Consider the following 16,427-nt stretch of genomic DNA (forward strand, 5'->3'; position numbering starts at 1 on the left):
ATGTATGAATACATAGAAGAGGTTAAAGCTGGAGGAAAAGTAATACAAAAGAAACTTGCAAAAAGCTGTACAGACTGTCAGCAGGACAAGTAATTTCTCCGTATCCTACACTCAGAACAGAAGGAGACAGATAAGACATAAAACATTATAAACCTATTTTTAAGAGTATCGATGTCACTTTTCTCGTTTATTAATTAGCTGTGATGACCAGTGTACAGAACACCACGTCAGATCTTCACTTGTTCATCTACCAATAAACTGTAATTTTCAACAGAGGATAGCATCGCAAAAACGCCACTTATGACACTAAATGCTCCGTTAACATGATAATATATCTCATCTTGTATCAGACTGACAAATGAAGAGCCACCACAATAAATGGCTGATTATTCTTGCTTTAAAACGTGTTTTCTAGACAGAAACATGTTTGCAACGTACCACCACCTTTACTGTATGAAGTCACGTCACCTCTTCTAACTGTCCGCTGCGACAGTCGTGTTTACTACTGTCTTAAGAATGTTACTGTCCATCCCTTAAAATGAAAAAAAGCTACGTTATTATCCCAATCACTTTACTTCTTATATAGACTTGTAGCAGACAAAATTGAAGTCTTTGGCAAAATACTAGAGCTGAAAAGGTATCAGTAACCCCAGCTACCTTCACACCCAAAGCTTTCCGCAGGAGCGTGTGTTAGTGACCAGATTGATGCACTATATAAATGTAAGAGGTAACACGGTGTAAGGTAGTGAGAGAATCAGTAAACTGCTTTTTTTAAAAATGAAAAATGCACTAAATGTGCTACGTCTGCGAAACTTTAAATAGCGTCGAATGTTAGAAATGTTACTTACAGATTTAATAAATATCAAATCACGTGATGAAATTCAAGACGCTCTACACGAATAGCGTGAGAATTACAGAAGAACTTTGGTTGTTCACTTCATTCCCGATCTTAGTCGCACATGTTGCCCGCAAGAGGTAACGTTCGGAACATAAAATATCTACCGTTTTCTGAAATATCCTTGTCAGTCGTTTGACACCCAGTGCTGGGTAAAGGAAAGGTCACAATTAGACAGTATCTGACTCTTCGATCTTTGGCTATAGACATTCATGTCAAGCAAGGTGAAACAAGTGAATTAAACAAAGTAATTTTGTTTACTTTGTCTATTGCATTTCACCGAGCCACATCAGAGACCAGCATCGTGTACTGGTACTTCCTTCGTTACGGGTCTAATTAGCGCTGGTCGCGGAAACCGACAAGTCAGCGGCCAGCTCTCAGAAGAAGATGCAACTGGACCACAAGGTTTCCAATTTACTCCCATTGCATTCTCCACCTTATTGCCACTGCACTGCGGTGGAACCTGGTGGCAAACTAGAGAGTAACACTGCATCACACACAGCCAAGTCTAAGACTTTATTTATGATGACATGTCGACGAATTACAGTACCTACAGTTTGCTAGAGTTGGCTAATCCGCTCCCTAGTTCTGAGTCGGTAGATGTTGGTAGAAGTCGGAAAGCGTTGCCTGGTAGTCATTTGCGTAGCTATTGTTGTCTGCTGTGATACTTGTTGTATTCTACCGTATTTCTTACTGTTTCCTTTCCTTGCGATAGGCTATGAGTACATCAGTGCTGCAGTTAGGATCTTTGTGCCAGCACTGCAGGGAGTGGAGGCGACTTGTTTCCCCTGTACGGTTCCTCACCCTGTGGAGACCTATGTGGGGGCCGAGCCTGCTCTCTCTGCTCCCCGCTGAACCCTTCTGAAGTCGGCCAACTTATAGTTAACACACTGCAAGTGCAACCACATACAAAAAATGGAGTTACGTATAGGCAACTGCTTATAAACATGAAGTCTAGCAATTTCTGCATCGTCAGACGCGAGTGAGAGCGATTCATCAGCAAGAAAATATGTTTACTGGCGAGGGAGAAGGAGATGAGTTATGGCATGGACTTTTGGAAACAGACCGTCCACTCTATGGACACTTTCACAATTCCATAAAGAGCCTAAAAATTGTTTGGAGCGCTTCTTCAGACTGTTGTGGAAGTCCCAACAAACTTTCCACTTTTATACTCACTGTGAAGCAATATTTAGTCAATTTTTATCTGTATCTACTTCATATACTACATCTGCCACATGTAGATTTTCGTTGTGATACCTTATCGAATAAAAATCATAATTTGGATGTAACAGTGATTTTTTCTTGTCTGTAATGTTTATACTGTCTAGTACAAGAGACCCTCTTTCAGTGTTTGACAAAATTTATTTTATTATTTGGCTTTGTGGCTGGATTCCTAACTAACGCCACACTAATCAAGGGATGTCATGTGTACCATCTCTCTGTGAACGTGTAAACATCGTTCTGTGTGTTATTGTATTTTAAATCTTTGTGTACTGTATTCTCTGCGGCGAAATTTGAGAACCAGTCCAGCATTTGCCTACACATACAAGGGAAGCCACCTACAAACCACAATCAGGCTGACCGGTGTATCTGCCCACGATCATTCATCTGCCACGTGGTTTCGATCCGAGTAAGAAAAATAATGGTTCTAACCTTTTTTAAAAATGTATCCAATATTATCCAGCATAAACTAGTTGTAATGGTACATAATTCTGGTCACAGGCTGATTAGCGTTCAAAACCAATTAACGCCTGCTTAATACCGCCTCACATAGTTCTCATTCTTGGAATTATCTTTGAGTGTCAAGAAAAACTAATAACTGCATATGGTGCCAAAGAGGCCGCAAGGCGCTGCTAGAGTGACCTTGAAGGAGCCAATCACATCTCAAGTTTCAAGCTGACCACCAATGGGCACTGCTCCAAACACGAAGCAGCTTGATATCCTCGTCTAGTGGGGATCAAAGCCTGCGTGTACAGGTAACAGACGTCCGCCAGGAGAGGATGGGGATGGGGAAGGGAAAAGTGGGTAAGAGGAAGCACTACCCCCCCCCCCCCCACAACGCACATTCACCCCCCTGGAATCTGGAGCACAGAGTTTTTCCTCACATACTGTGTAGATAACCATCAGTTCTCTGTGATGTAATAAAGTTTTTAGTGTCACCTACAAAATTTCGTTCTTAGAGCACAACTGATCTCGAAACTCAACAACTCATTTGTGTTAAAAGTGGCAATTATAGAGCCCAGTCCAGGAAAAATGTCTGCGGACGCCCATCAGCTAAGTGAGCTTTTTCATCGTCATCAGGCCATCCCAGTGTTGTGTAACCAGCAAGGTTGTGGCATAATCGTACCCACGTTTACTATAATACGCATTCAATATCACTGAAGGTGTATGTAGCACCAATGTTGTAGCACTGACGCCACAATCGACCTAGAAGCCTCCCAGCAGCAGAGCTCTGCCTTAATCTACTGAGTTGTAATTGCTGTTTTGAGCGAGTATGATGTTGTTCGCGTGTGTAAGAGTTCCTATCAGCTGTGTATGAGTTCCTATCAGCCACTGACAATTAAGTACTGAATTACGCTAGAGTTGCTAGTGAATATGGGGATTCTGTGAGTATATTTCGAATTGTTTTCGGTGAAAAGTAATGATTTTCTGTTCGATAACAACTTCTATGAACCACTACCGAAGACCTGTAAGGCATCTGGATTTTACGGACCTCACATGTGCTTGATCCATAACGACAATACAATACAGTATGAGTTCCTCAGAAAATAATAATTATATCAACAAAAGGCAATTGCAGTAATCTCATGTCTACAACTGACTAGCAGAATCAACCACCACTGATCGACAGCAGCGTCAGGAAGCAAACACAGCCCAAACATTAAAGTGGAAAGTGTGTTAAGAAAGAAAGTGGTGTGTGTGATGAATTCATTGTAATATTTTAAAGAGTGCTAAAGATAATCACTTCAGCAAGGAGTGGAGATGCCTGTAAATATTCAGTCGCACTGAGAATTTAAAAATTATGTGTTTCATTTGTATTCTGTAATTCGATTTGTAAATTGTTAAAGTATATTCATAAATTGTACCATGCTATATAATTTGTATTTCATGTATAAATTTGTATATGTCCATTCAATCTAAAAATATGTTAATAAGAAATTGTGTATTGTAGATATTTTGGAAGTATGTGTTTTTAATTATAAATAGAGTGAATGAATATAAAGTTTTTGTTATGCAAAAATATTAACTATTTTAAATATGATGATAATTCAATATTGATGTAGTACTTTCATGTTGAGACAAGATAAGAGAAACAAACGCTTCCTTAACTTCACTCATCTTTCACAATCATCAATATCATGAAGGTTTGAGAAATGTGGAATGCCTGAAGTTATTGTAAAGAAAGAATCCAAAGGGCAGACGAACCATTTTAACAGAACTTAACCACAAGTACTAGAGAAAAAAGTTGTAAGATTAGTCAAATAACTGCTATAAAGGACTGTAAAGCCGCATAATAATAATCTAAATAGAAAATGCCATGTAAAGTAATACACTTCAAATCAAAATAGAATGTTAAAACGACATCATCTAGCATAAGGTAGAGAAGTAGCTGGACAATGATTGAAATTAATTGAATTTATAATTTTGCACTGCAATGGGCAATGCCTCAACCATTGATCACAGCAGCACAAACTTCATTCGGAAGGTACAGCATGTGTAAAGTGTCCGGATTTTACAGACCTTACATGAGCTTGATCCATAATGACAGTACAATACAGTATGAGATCCTCAGAAAATAATAATTATATTATATCAACAAAAGGCAATTTCAGTAATCTCATGCACAAAAACTAACAAAACAATACCTACCAATATGGTCAGTGGCATGAATAAATAAGTTAAAGTGAAACGCATTTTGGAGACGAACCGAGCATGTGTTTAATGGCATCAGAAAACCCCTTTTAACAAGAGAACTGCGAGCTTCAGCACAGAAAGGGATATGGCCAGGGCAATACTTTATTTCTTTTAACATAAATATGGCCGGGACTGTTGATATGTGGCTGGACAGCTTTAACATGGCTAGGCTGTGACCCAGAAAGAAAAATAAAATTCGCCTCTAACAAGACTGCGATTGGCTGAAGCCATACTGGGTGACGCAGATTCCTCACGGTGGGGAGATACCCATTACATAGAAGCATTCTGAGAAGTAAAATTTATACATATCTCTCTCATCTCATGGCAGACTGCACTGGTGTGTGGAAAATAGCGAGGGCGTTGAGAGCTTTGCTTTCTGTGAAGTGTGAATGATACGCTTCACATATCATGGTGACAGATAGCAAAGAGATAGTTAATTATTCCTGTGGGAATTTTTGGGGGCAAAGAAATTGTGCACGTCACTCCAACCCTTAGAGAGTGTGCAATAGCCATTATTTTGACTAGGGAAAAATTAACGTTCTATGGAACGCAGGAAAGTTGAGACAGAGTGAATTCAGTCAAGGCTAGAATATGAAATTAGCATTTCAGATCCAGCATGGAGACAACACCGTTGCAGATGCCGCTTGGTAAAGTACCATTGCACATTAGGCCACAGTAAATGTTGAGTCGAGATTTTGCTCACTCCAACTTGCATATGCTTTGACCATTGAATATCAGAAGCCGGGATACTAACCTACCCTCACATTGAGTACATGAGAGTTTTTCATTGGTTCAAAAAGTAAATTTATTCTCCACCAATTCAGTGCATTGACCAGCTACGACATGATCGATTTAAATGAGCTAATGAAGATTTTCATATGTATAAATATATGTTTTCATATGTAGAAATAGCGATTTTAATAATTGTCAAATCAATATGTCCAAGAGTTTAATATTTTGTTATTGAATGTCAAAAGTAATTTAACATGATTGTTGTGCATCACTTGACCCCTGAAAATACAGTTGATAAATTATATGTTGAATAAAAAAGGGAATAGCTGCTTTGTCTTTCTAGAATAGACCTCGAACTTTTATTAATTCATGCATTATACATTCCTGGAAATGGAAAAAAGAACACATTGACACCTGTGTGTCAGACCCACCATACTTGCTCCGGACACTGCGAGAGGGCTGTACAAGCAATGATCACACGCACGGCACAGCGGACACACCAGGAACCGCGGTGTTGGCCGCCGAATGGCGCTAGCTGCGCAGCATTTGTGCACCGCCGCCGTCAGTGTCAGCCAGTTTGCCGTGCCATACGGAGCTCCATCGCAGTCTTTAACACTGGTAGCATGCCGCGACAGCGTGGACGTGAACCGTATGTGCAGTTGACGGACTTTGAGCGAGGGCGTATAGTGGGCATGCGGGAGGCCGGGTGGACGTACCGCCGAATTCCTCAACACGTGGGGCGTGAGGTCTCCATACTACATCGATGTTGTCGCCAGTGGTCGGCGGAAGGTGCACGTGCCCGTCGACGTGGGACCGGACCGCAGCGACGCACGGATGCACGCCAAGACCGTAGGATCCTACGCAGTGCCGTAGGGGACCGCACCGCCACTTCCCAGAAAATTAGGGACACTGTTGCTCCTGGGGTATCGGCGAGGACCATTCGCAACCGTCTCCATGAAGCTGGGCTACGGTCCCGCACACCGTTAGGCCGTCTTCCGCTCACGCCCCAACATCGTGCAGCCCGCCTCCAGTGGTGTCGCGACAGGCGTGAATGGAGGGACGAATGGAGACGTGTCGTCTTCAGCGATGAGAGTCGCTTCTGCCTTGGTACCAATGATGGTCGTATGCGTGTTTGGCGCCGTGCAGGTGAGCGCCACAATCAGGACTGCATACGACCGAGGCACACAGGGCCAACACCCGGCATCATGGTGTGGGGAGCGATCTCCTACACTGGCCGTACACCACTGGTGATCGTCGAGGGGACACTGAATAGTGCACGGTACATCCAAACCGTCATCGAACCCATCGTTCTACCATTTCTAGACCGCCAAGGGAACTTGCTGTTACAACAGGACAATGCACGTCCGCATGTATCCCGTGCCACCCAACGTGCTCTAGAAGGTGTAAGTCAACTACCCTGGCCAGCAAGATCTCCGGATCTGTCCCCCATTGAGCATGTTTGGGACTGGATGAAGCGTCGTCTCACGCGGTCTGCACGTCCAGCACGAACGCTGGTCCAACTGAGGCGCCAGGTGGAAATGGCATGGCAAGCCGTTCCACAGGACTACATCCAGCATCTCTACGATCGTCTCCATGGGAGAATAGCAGCCTGCATTGCTGCGAAAGGTGGATATACACTGTACTAGTGCCGACATTGTGCATGCTCTATTGCCTGTGTCTATGTGCCTGTGGTTCTGTCAGTGTGATCATGTGATGTATCTGACCCCAGGAATGTGTCAATAAAGTTTCCCCTTCCTGGGACAATGAATTCACGGTGTTCTTATTTCAATTTCCAGGAGTGTAGTTAAGTGACAACAGTATTTCTAATGATTTTGGTTACGATCTGCACATGATATTAGCTGCCTTATAGGTCCACATTTATATAGAATATCTGTTTAACACCATGGGCTTGAGAAGACAGTTCAGATGTTTTGACCATTTGTGCATTAAGTAGTAAGCTAAGTTTGCACACATTAGTCCACTCACTGTGCAGATACAAAGTGCGGACAATCTCACAAACCAACTCAGTTGTGTGTGTGCGTGCTCATCACATTTTGCTGATTCGGATTATGAAAGAGATTTGAAAAAGGAACAGTTGAAGCTTCCTCCCAAACACAGGTCGAATGGTGATACTGTTCGAGCTCTGCATCAGTCATCCTCCGGATTTTATTTACAGATTAGTAATGAGCCTAATGATGAGAGAAAAATTCGGGCAAAAAAGCCTACATATTGCAGTGAAGTAGAAGAGTTTTTACAGAAATAATAAAACTAAGTGTAGAGAAAACATTAACTATGAGAACAGCTGTAAATGTAGTTATTAGGAATTATGGAAAACAAATAAAAGAACTTACGTATAAGAATACTGATTTATAGGATAATTGGTTTCTCATATTAGGTGCATTGTGCTGCCATCTACTGCCGGGTACTCCATATCACCGACCTCAGTAGTCATTAGACATCGTGAGAGAGCAGAATAGGGCGTTCTGCGGAACTCACAGACTTCGAATGTGGTCAGGTGATTGGATGTCACTTTTGTCATATGTCTTTACGCGAGATTTCCACATTCCTAAACATGCCTAGGTCCACTGTTTCTGGTGTGATGGTGAAATGGGAACGTGAAGGGACATGTACAGCACAAAAGCGTACAGGGCAACCTCGTCTGTTGACTGACAGAGACCACCAACAGTTAATGAGGGTTATGATGTACAATAGGCAGACATCTATCCAGGCCATCACACAGGAATTCCAAAATGCATCAGGACCCACTGCAGGTACTATGACAGTTAAGCGGGAGGTGATAAAACTTGGATTTCATGATCGAGCGACTGCTCATAAGCCATACATCACGCCAGTAAATGCCAAACCACGCCTTGCTAGGTGTAAGGAGCATAAGCATCGGACGATTGACCAGTGGAAAAACGATGTGTGGAGTAACGAATCATGGTACACAATGTGGCGATCCAATGGCAGCTTTGTGCATCGAAAATGCCCAGTGAATGTCATCTGCCAGTGGGTGTAGTGCCAACAGCAAAATTCGGAGGCAGTGGTGTTATGGTGTGGTCGTGTTTTTCATGGAGGGGGGCTTGCACTCCTTGTTGTTTTGCATGGCAGTATCATAGCACAGGCCTACACTGATGTTTTAAGCACCTTCTTGCTTCTCACTGTTGAAGAGCAATTCGGGGATGACGATATCATCTTTCAACACGATCAAGCACCTGTTCATAATGCAGGGCCTGTGTCGGAGTGGTTACATGACAATAACATCCCCATAATGGAGCGGCCTGCACAGAGTCCTGACCTGATCCTAAAGCACAACTTCGGAATGTTTTGGAAAGCCGACTTCGTGCCAGGCCTCACGTCCAACGTCGATTCCTCTCCTCTGTGCAGACCCCATGAAGAATAGGCTGCTATTCCCCAAGGTACCTTCCAGAAACTGTTTGCACGTATGCCTGCGAGAGTGGAAGCTATGATCGACGCTTAGGGTGGGCCAACACCTTATTGAATTCCAGCATTCCATGGAGGGCACCACAAACTTATAAGTCATTTTCAGTGCGGTTTCCGCATACTTTTGATCACATAGTGTATTTCAGGTTATTTTTCTGACTGTCAGTAACGAATGGTCGTCTGAAGATAGCGAAAGGCTGTGACTTTACATTATATGTCTTATAAACCTATATGTTTTTAAATAAAGACAATTTTATTTGTTTATTTGCCCAATAAATAAGTTATTAACAATAATAATAATAATAATAATGATACAGTATAACATGAAAAGTCAAGATTGTATTCACAATTGCGTATGAGTTAAATATGCGTCAGCACTAAGCCTATTTATATTGTAAATGGCTAAATGTGGCACTCAATCCCAGTTGAAGGTTCCATATCTGATGCTTTGCAGGGCCAACAAAAATTTTGTTTTCGGTATTGATACATATTGTAAATATGGACGATGTATGTTCTGCATTTCCTCCTAAACCACATCTATTTAAACAAAACTTGGTACACATATACTTACTGTTTGGAAAATACCAGTGTGGTGGTAAGAACCATCTTCCTACCGAAGAGGTAGCGGGTAGTGGTATAAAACATGCGTAGCTCACAATATGCAAATAGCCACATTAAATTCTTTTAATGTTTGTGAATGAGAGCACATAGAGACTTGCAATCAACTTTGCTCGTAATTTCAAACCATTACATGACTTTTTCTCTGTGACAACCCCCACAAAACGATGAAACGAAAAACATTTTATCGGTTACTACATTTTGGCTGTTCAGGTATTAAAACTGCCGCATCAGATATGACCTTTTAATTTATTACTTTTTACTTCTAACTGTGTTTGCAACACATTTAGGATACAGTTTTCACATGTACCACTGAATGTGCTTCCAAAAATATATCATTGTACGACGCGTAGTTCAGGAAATATGACGTCATACGCCTTGAGCAGCTCGAGAAACTACATCTTTATGCATGCCGTTTTAACATATTACTCCCTTACTACTTACTCTATTCGTAACACATTTCGCAGGCAGTATCCACATATACCACGGGATGTACTTACAAAATTATATCATTCCACGACTCGTAGTTCAGGAGATAATGATGCCATAAACACAGAGCTACGTTACAACGAAACTGCAGGACGAAATTCGTTAGAGATACTGATAAAATATGTGTACAAGTACGTGTGAACTACGTTAAATATATGTGACATGTTCGTATGTCGGCAAAGCCAGGGATAAAAATTACGTCCGAAACTGTTTGAACGATTTCAACCAAACTTGGTGCATGTATTATTTACTACCTGGAAAGAAATATTGTGGGTGTAAGAACCATCAGCCAGCCAGGTGTAAGAACCAGCAGCAAAGGGTGGGCAGAGAGAAGAGGGAAGGAGGAGATGGAAATAGAAGAGGAGGAGGAGGAGATGAACAAAGACAGGGGAGAGGAGGAAATGGACTCAGAATGGACAAGGAGGAGATAGGCAGAGAGAGAGAGAGAGAAGGGAGCAAATGGGTGGTCAGAGAGAAGAGGGAAGGAGGACATGGAAAGAAAAGAGGAGGAGGAGGAGGAGATAGAGACACGGGAGAGGAGGAGATGGACTCAGAAACGACAAGGAGGAGATACGCAGAGAGAGAGAAGGGAGCATAGGTTTGGCAGAGAGAAGAGGGAAGTTGGAGATGGAAAGAGAAGAGGAGGAGGAGAAGATGGACAGAGAGAGGGGAGAGGAGGAGATGGCCTCAGGAAGGAAATAGAAAGATATGGACAGAGAGAGAGTGGAGAAAGAGATGGGCAGAGAGAGGGGGAGGAGGATATGGACAGAGAGAAAGTTAGGAGGAAATGGACAGGAAAAGGGAAGAGGAGGAGATGGACTGAGAGGAAAAAGGAGCAGATGGTCAGAAAAGGAAAAGAGGAGTAGATGAACAGAGAGAAGAGGAAAGAGGACATGGAGACCTAGGGGAGGAGGAGTAGATGGACAGAGAGGGAACAAGCAGATAGAGCGGGGGATGGAGAAAATGGACAGAGAATTTGGTAGGAGGAGATAGACAGAGAATTGGTGGTGGAGGAAGTGGAAGTCTTACGTTGAAGGTTTGACATAGTAAGGCAGGTGTTACACTCACAAACTGTGTATATGTATTGAGGCAGCATAGATCACGATGCAGAAATTACTGAGACTATTTACATCCAGCATTTGAGAACGAGAACATTTAGCGATTTCCAACTAACTTTACATATAATTTCAAACTTCTATCAGACTCTTTCTCAGGTACTCCCCCCACAACCCCCAACCCCAGCCTTCCCCACACACACATTTCCGATGTTCATGCAGTAAAAATTCAGCATCAGTTTTTACGTTTTAATTTATTTCTTTTGTTCTATTAACTCTATTCGCAACACATCTAGCAGACAGTATCCACATACATCATTTAATTTACTTGCGAAATTATATCATTGTACGACAAATAGATCTGGAGATATGATGTCATAATCATTGAGTACCTGAGGAGTTCCAATGTACTTTAAACAGAATTTCAAACCTTTTCTAAACTCTTCCACAATCATATGGTTAACATCAGATGTTTAACACATTAATTCATTAGCAAGGCAACCAGCCGTTTAAGCTGTTTTATTCAAGGAAATCTACTGGTACGCTTCTGTGTGGTGTTGAGGTGAGAGGGTCAGCTATTTTGCCACTCCTCACAGAATGTCTGTTCAATGCGACGGCCTTACGCCTCCTTATTGGGATGGCCTGTATTCCCGCACAGTACCTCTCTACTGGTCGACATCACAGCCAACACCTTGCTGCATTGATAACTTCCCCATATCCATGTAGTGGTTCCCGCATCCTTCATTGGGCCAGGCGGATAAAAGTCAGAAATTGCGAAATCTTGGCTGTAGGGTGGATGATAACAGTCCAATGAAGTTTCTTCAGCTCCTCTCTGGTGGGACAACTTGTGTGAGTCTTACGTTGTCATGGAGAAGGAGAAGTTCGTTTGCATTTCTTGTGGCTATAAAAACGCTGATAGCGTGTCTTGAATTTCCTGAGGATAGCACAATATACTTCAGAATTGATCGTTGCACCATGAGGGAGGACATAAAAGATTTCCAGAAGAACTTCCCCAAGACTTTACTGGCTGAGGATGCGGCTTTTAACTTTTTCTTCGGAGAGAGGTGGTGTGTTGCACTCCATGGATAGGCGTTTTGTTTCCGGTTCGAAGTGATGAGTGCATGTTTCACCGCCTGTGACGAAGTTCGACAAAAAGCTGTCACAGTCAGCCCCGCAACGGACAACCAATTCCGCACAGACGGTCCTTCGTTGCTCTTCATGGTCTTCTGTTAGGCGGCGAGGAACCCAACAGGCACACACCTTTGAGTAACTCAGCTGGTGGACGAGTGTGCCTGCACTGCCAAAAAAGTCGTGCAGTTGAGCAGGGAAGTGTTTGTTTGTGATCCGTTGATCACCTCGAATGAGAATGTCTGCACGTTCAACACTGCAGGAGTCATAGCTGTGTGTGGCTTTTTTTTCCTTTATTGATTTTCGTCCCCCCCCCCCCCACCTGGGGAGGGGTGGGCTGACAACAGCTTAATACGCTGCTGCACAGCTGAGAGAAAAGTTAAACAAACAATATAAAACGGCGATTAAACGGTGACTTTGTTAATAACAGTAAAATGGCGGAAAGTTGCAGAACTTAAAACACAAAAAAAACGGCGTTGACGATGCAGATGAAGACACACAGGAAGGAGACACGCACAATTTAAAAACGCATTGACAGTCTGGTTTCTGTTCGCACAAGATAAAAACACAACTAGTGACAGTACGGTGGCTATTCGCAACACTGACAGTGGACGCACAACACTGAACACTCACTTAAAACAGCACTGTAGAGGCGACACGACAGCAGACGGAAGGGGGGGGGGGGAGGACCCACACCGATGAAGGGGAAAAAAGGGGGAAGGAGAGGAAAGGGGAAAAGGGGGGAGCCGATGGAGGGAGGGGACATAGAAGAAAAGGGGGGCTGAGTGGACACGAGAAGGAGTGGGAAAGGCAGTGGATGGGAGAGAAAACGACTCAGGGGAGAGAAAGGAGGCAGAGAGAGAGGATAGGTGGGGAAAAAACAGGATGGAAGGGAGGAGAGGTAGCCCAGGAAAATGACTGAGGAAGGGAGGGGTCGACGGAAGCCACCTTGGGAAAGGAGATGAAGGATTTAGGGGTGGAGGGTAGGGGGGACACAACGGTAAAGGTGCGGCAAGGGTGTGGGTTGGGGAGAAGAGGAGCAACCAGGGGATGAGGGGAATCAAGGCGGCAGGAGGTGTAGAGGACATGGATATGTTCAAGGAATAGGAGCAGATGGGGGAAAGGAGTCAGGTCGTAGAGGATCCGCGTGGGGGTTGGGAGACCTATACAGAAGGTGAGGCAGAGTGCATGATGCTCTAGGATCTGGGGATCTGGAGGGAGGAGGATATCCAGGTGGGACTGGCGTAACAGAGGATGGGATAGATTAAGGATTTGTATGTGTGGAGGATGGTAGAGGGGTTCAATCTCCATTTCCGGCCAGAGAGGAGTTTCAGGAGTCGGAGGTGGTTGTGGGCTTTGGTTCGCATAGAGTAGAGATGAGGGATCAAAAATTCAAATGTCTGTGAAATCTTATGGAACTTAACTGCTAAGGTCATCAGTCCCTAAGCTTACACACTACTTAACCTAAATTACCCTAAGGACAAACACAATATCCATGCCCAAGGGAGGACTCGAACCTCCGCCAGGACCAGCCACACAGTCCATGAGATGAGGCACCCAGGTGAGGTGTCGGTCAGTGGTAAGCCCAAGGTAGGTGAGGGTGGGGGAGAGGCAGACAGGACGGTTGCAGATGGTAAGGGAGAAACAAAGGAGCCGGAAGGAGCGAGTGGTACGACCTACAATGATTGCCTGGGTCTTCAGAGGATTGATTTTCAGGAGCCACTGGCTACACCATGCGGCTAAAAGGTCAAGGCTGTGTGTGGCCGGCCAGCATGCGGAAGGTAGAACAGATTTGCGCGACCTTGTAGTGATGATGACAGGCTCCTCGCCCAATAACTCAACGTGCTTTTGTTCACTCTCAGATCTCTGTAGACATTCTGTAATTGCCTATGAATGGCTCTGGTTCCTCGCCAAAAGAAACTTAATGACTTCTCGCTGCTTGCAACGCACGTCCGTTACAGAAGCCACTTTGAAGGCTATGTATAGCATCGCCACCTATCGGAACAACACGAAACTGCAGGGGATGAAGCGGAAATATTCCCGCTGTCTCACGATAAATTCCGCAATTTTTTCAGCTAAAATTGTCTGAGGAAAAAAGTATTACATTACTTATTGAGCGCCCCTGGTACTTACCGTGTATTCTAGTAACCATGATCGTACCGTTACAGTAAAGGCTGGCGAAAGGCTCGTGGTACCTGCAGCTTGAAGCTGGGCATCTGCAGGGTCTCGGCAACGCCCATGGCTATCGTAGAGAAGGACTGCTGTCGGCGCCACTGCGCAGTCACCGGCTCCTACACACGCAGTGGCGGCCGCGCCGATAGTCCAGGAGATAATGCGATAGCGCTCCCACGGCCACGCGTGTAAGCTATGTCGCCAGCCTGCGTGCTCCCGAGCCTCCATACTCTGCCTCAACGCAGGCTATAACAGCGCCGGTGTAAATCATTTTTATCTATCAATAATCACTTTTGCCTGTTTCCGTTATTAGTCGCATCGTCGATAGCTCAGAATAAATGAATGAATGACATGACAATTTGCTATTAAACTACTTCTTATCTCCAAGTGCAAAGCTCCAATTTTATTACCGGGAAAGAGCACTAGGGCGGCTCATCCGTCGCTGTTCACACAGGTTTCATAATTATTAGCGAACCTGGCAATTTCTAAATATGTTTGGGAATTGGATATACGCCCTAAACTCCTTCCTCCACCCTCTCTGCCCATCTCCTCCTTCCCCCCCCCCCCTTCGCTTTGTCCATCTCATGCCCCTTCTCTCTCTCTGTGCATCACCTTCTACCCCATCTCACTCTCCATTTCCGTCCTTCACCCGCTGCACCCGGCCCCTCTTTCCTCTTAACCCTCTGCCTTACCTTGAGCTTTGTTTATCGTTACTGCAAACGAAACCTTTAATAGGAACTGAAATCGCTTAAAATTAATCGATAAATCGGTTGGTAACATAGCTGTGTGGGGTATCAGAGAGTCCTCTCCAGCAGCTAGATCTGTCAGTAGCTTCAACGACGTATTTCGCATAGTTTTTATCTGTGAATCGATAGGTTCGGACGATTGTTGTTGTTGTTGTGGTCTTCAGACCTGAGACTGGTTTGATGCAGCTCTATATGCTACTCTATCCTGTGCAAGCTTCTTCATCTCCCATTACTTACTGCAACCTATATCCTTCTGAATCTGCTTAGTGTATTCATCTCTTGGTCTCCCTCTACGATTTTTACCCTCCACGCTGCCCTCCAATACTAAATTGGTGATCTCTTGATGCCTCAGAACATGTCCTACCAACCGATCCCTTCTTCTGGTCAAGTTGTGCCACAAACTTCTCTTCTCCCCAATCCTATTCAATACTTCCTCATTAGTTATGTGATCTACCCATCTAATCTTCAGCATTCTTCTGTAGCACCGCATTTCGAAAGCTTCTATTCTCTTCTTGTCCAAACTATTTATCGTCCATGTTTCACTTCGGACGATTAAGATAGCCAAAAAAGTGGTACACCTACCTAACATCGTAACAGCGTGACATATGAGTCATTATGACATATGAGTCATTATCAACAGGCGCAATTTTTACAGTCGTCAGGAATGCTGCAAAGGTATCATTTGGTACATTCGTAATACGAAGAATTATTTTTATTTCCGAAATAGCATCCATTTTCCAAATTCCTCTTAAAATAGAAAATATCGATTCACATATAATTAAAAAGACTTAACAGAGATAGTTAAATACCTTAAAAAAGTTTTTTATTTAAATTTATTGGCTTTCAGTTCATGACAAAGCAGATGGCGAGACAGCAAGACAGCAAGACAATTTGTTTGAGGGGGTCTTCTTGTCAGTAATGACGATACGAATGTAATGACAACACAACAACCAATTCCCCAGCAGAGGAAATCTCCTACACAGCCGGGAATCGAAGCCGGGCCTCTTCGGTTAGCAGCCCGCCGGAGTGGCCGAGCGGTTAAAGGCGCTACAGTCTGGAACCGCACGACCGCTACGGTCGCAGGTTCGAATCCTGCCTCGAGCATGGATGTGTGTGCTGTCCTTAGGTTAGTTAGGTTTAAGTAGTTCTAAGTTCTAAGGGACTTATAACCACAGCAGTTGAGTCCCATAGCGCTCAGAGCCATTTGAACCATTTTTCTTCGGTTAGCAACCC

Source organism: Schistocerca cancellata, chromosome 3 (assembly GCF_023864275.1).
Source record: "Schistocerca cancellata isolate TAMUIC-IGC-003103 chromosome 3, iqSchCanc2.1, whole genome shotgun sequence".
Classification (NCBI taxonomy): Eukaryota; Metazoa; Arthropoda; class Insecta; order Orthoptera; family Acrididae; genus Schistocerca; species Schistocerca cancellata.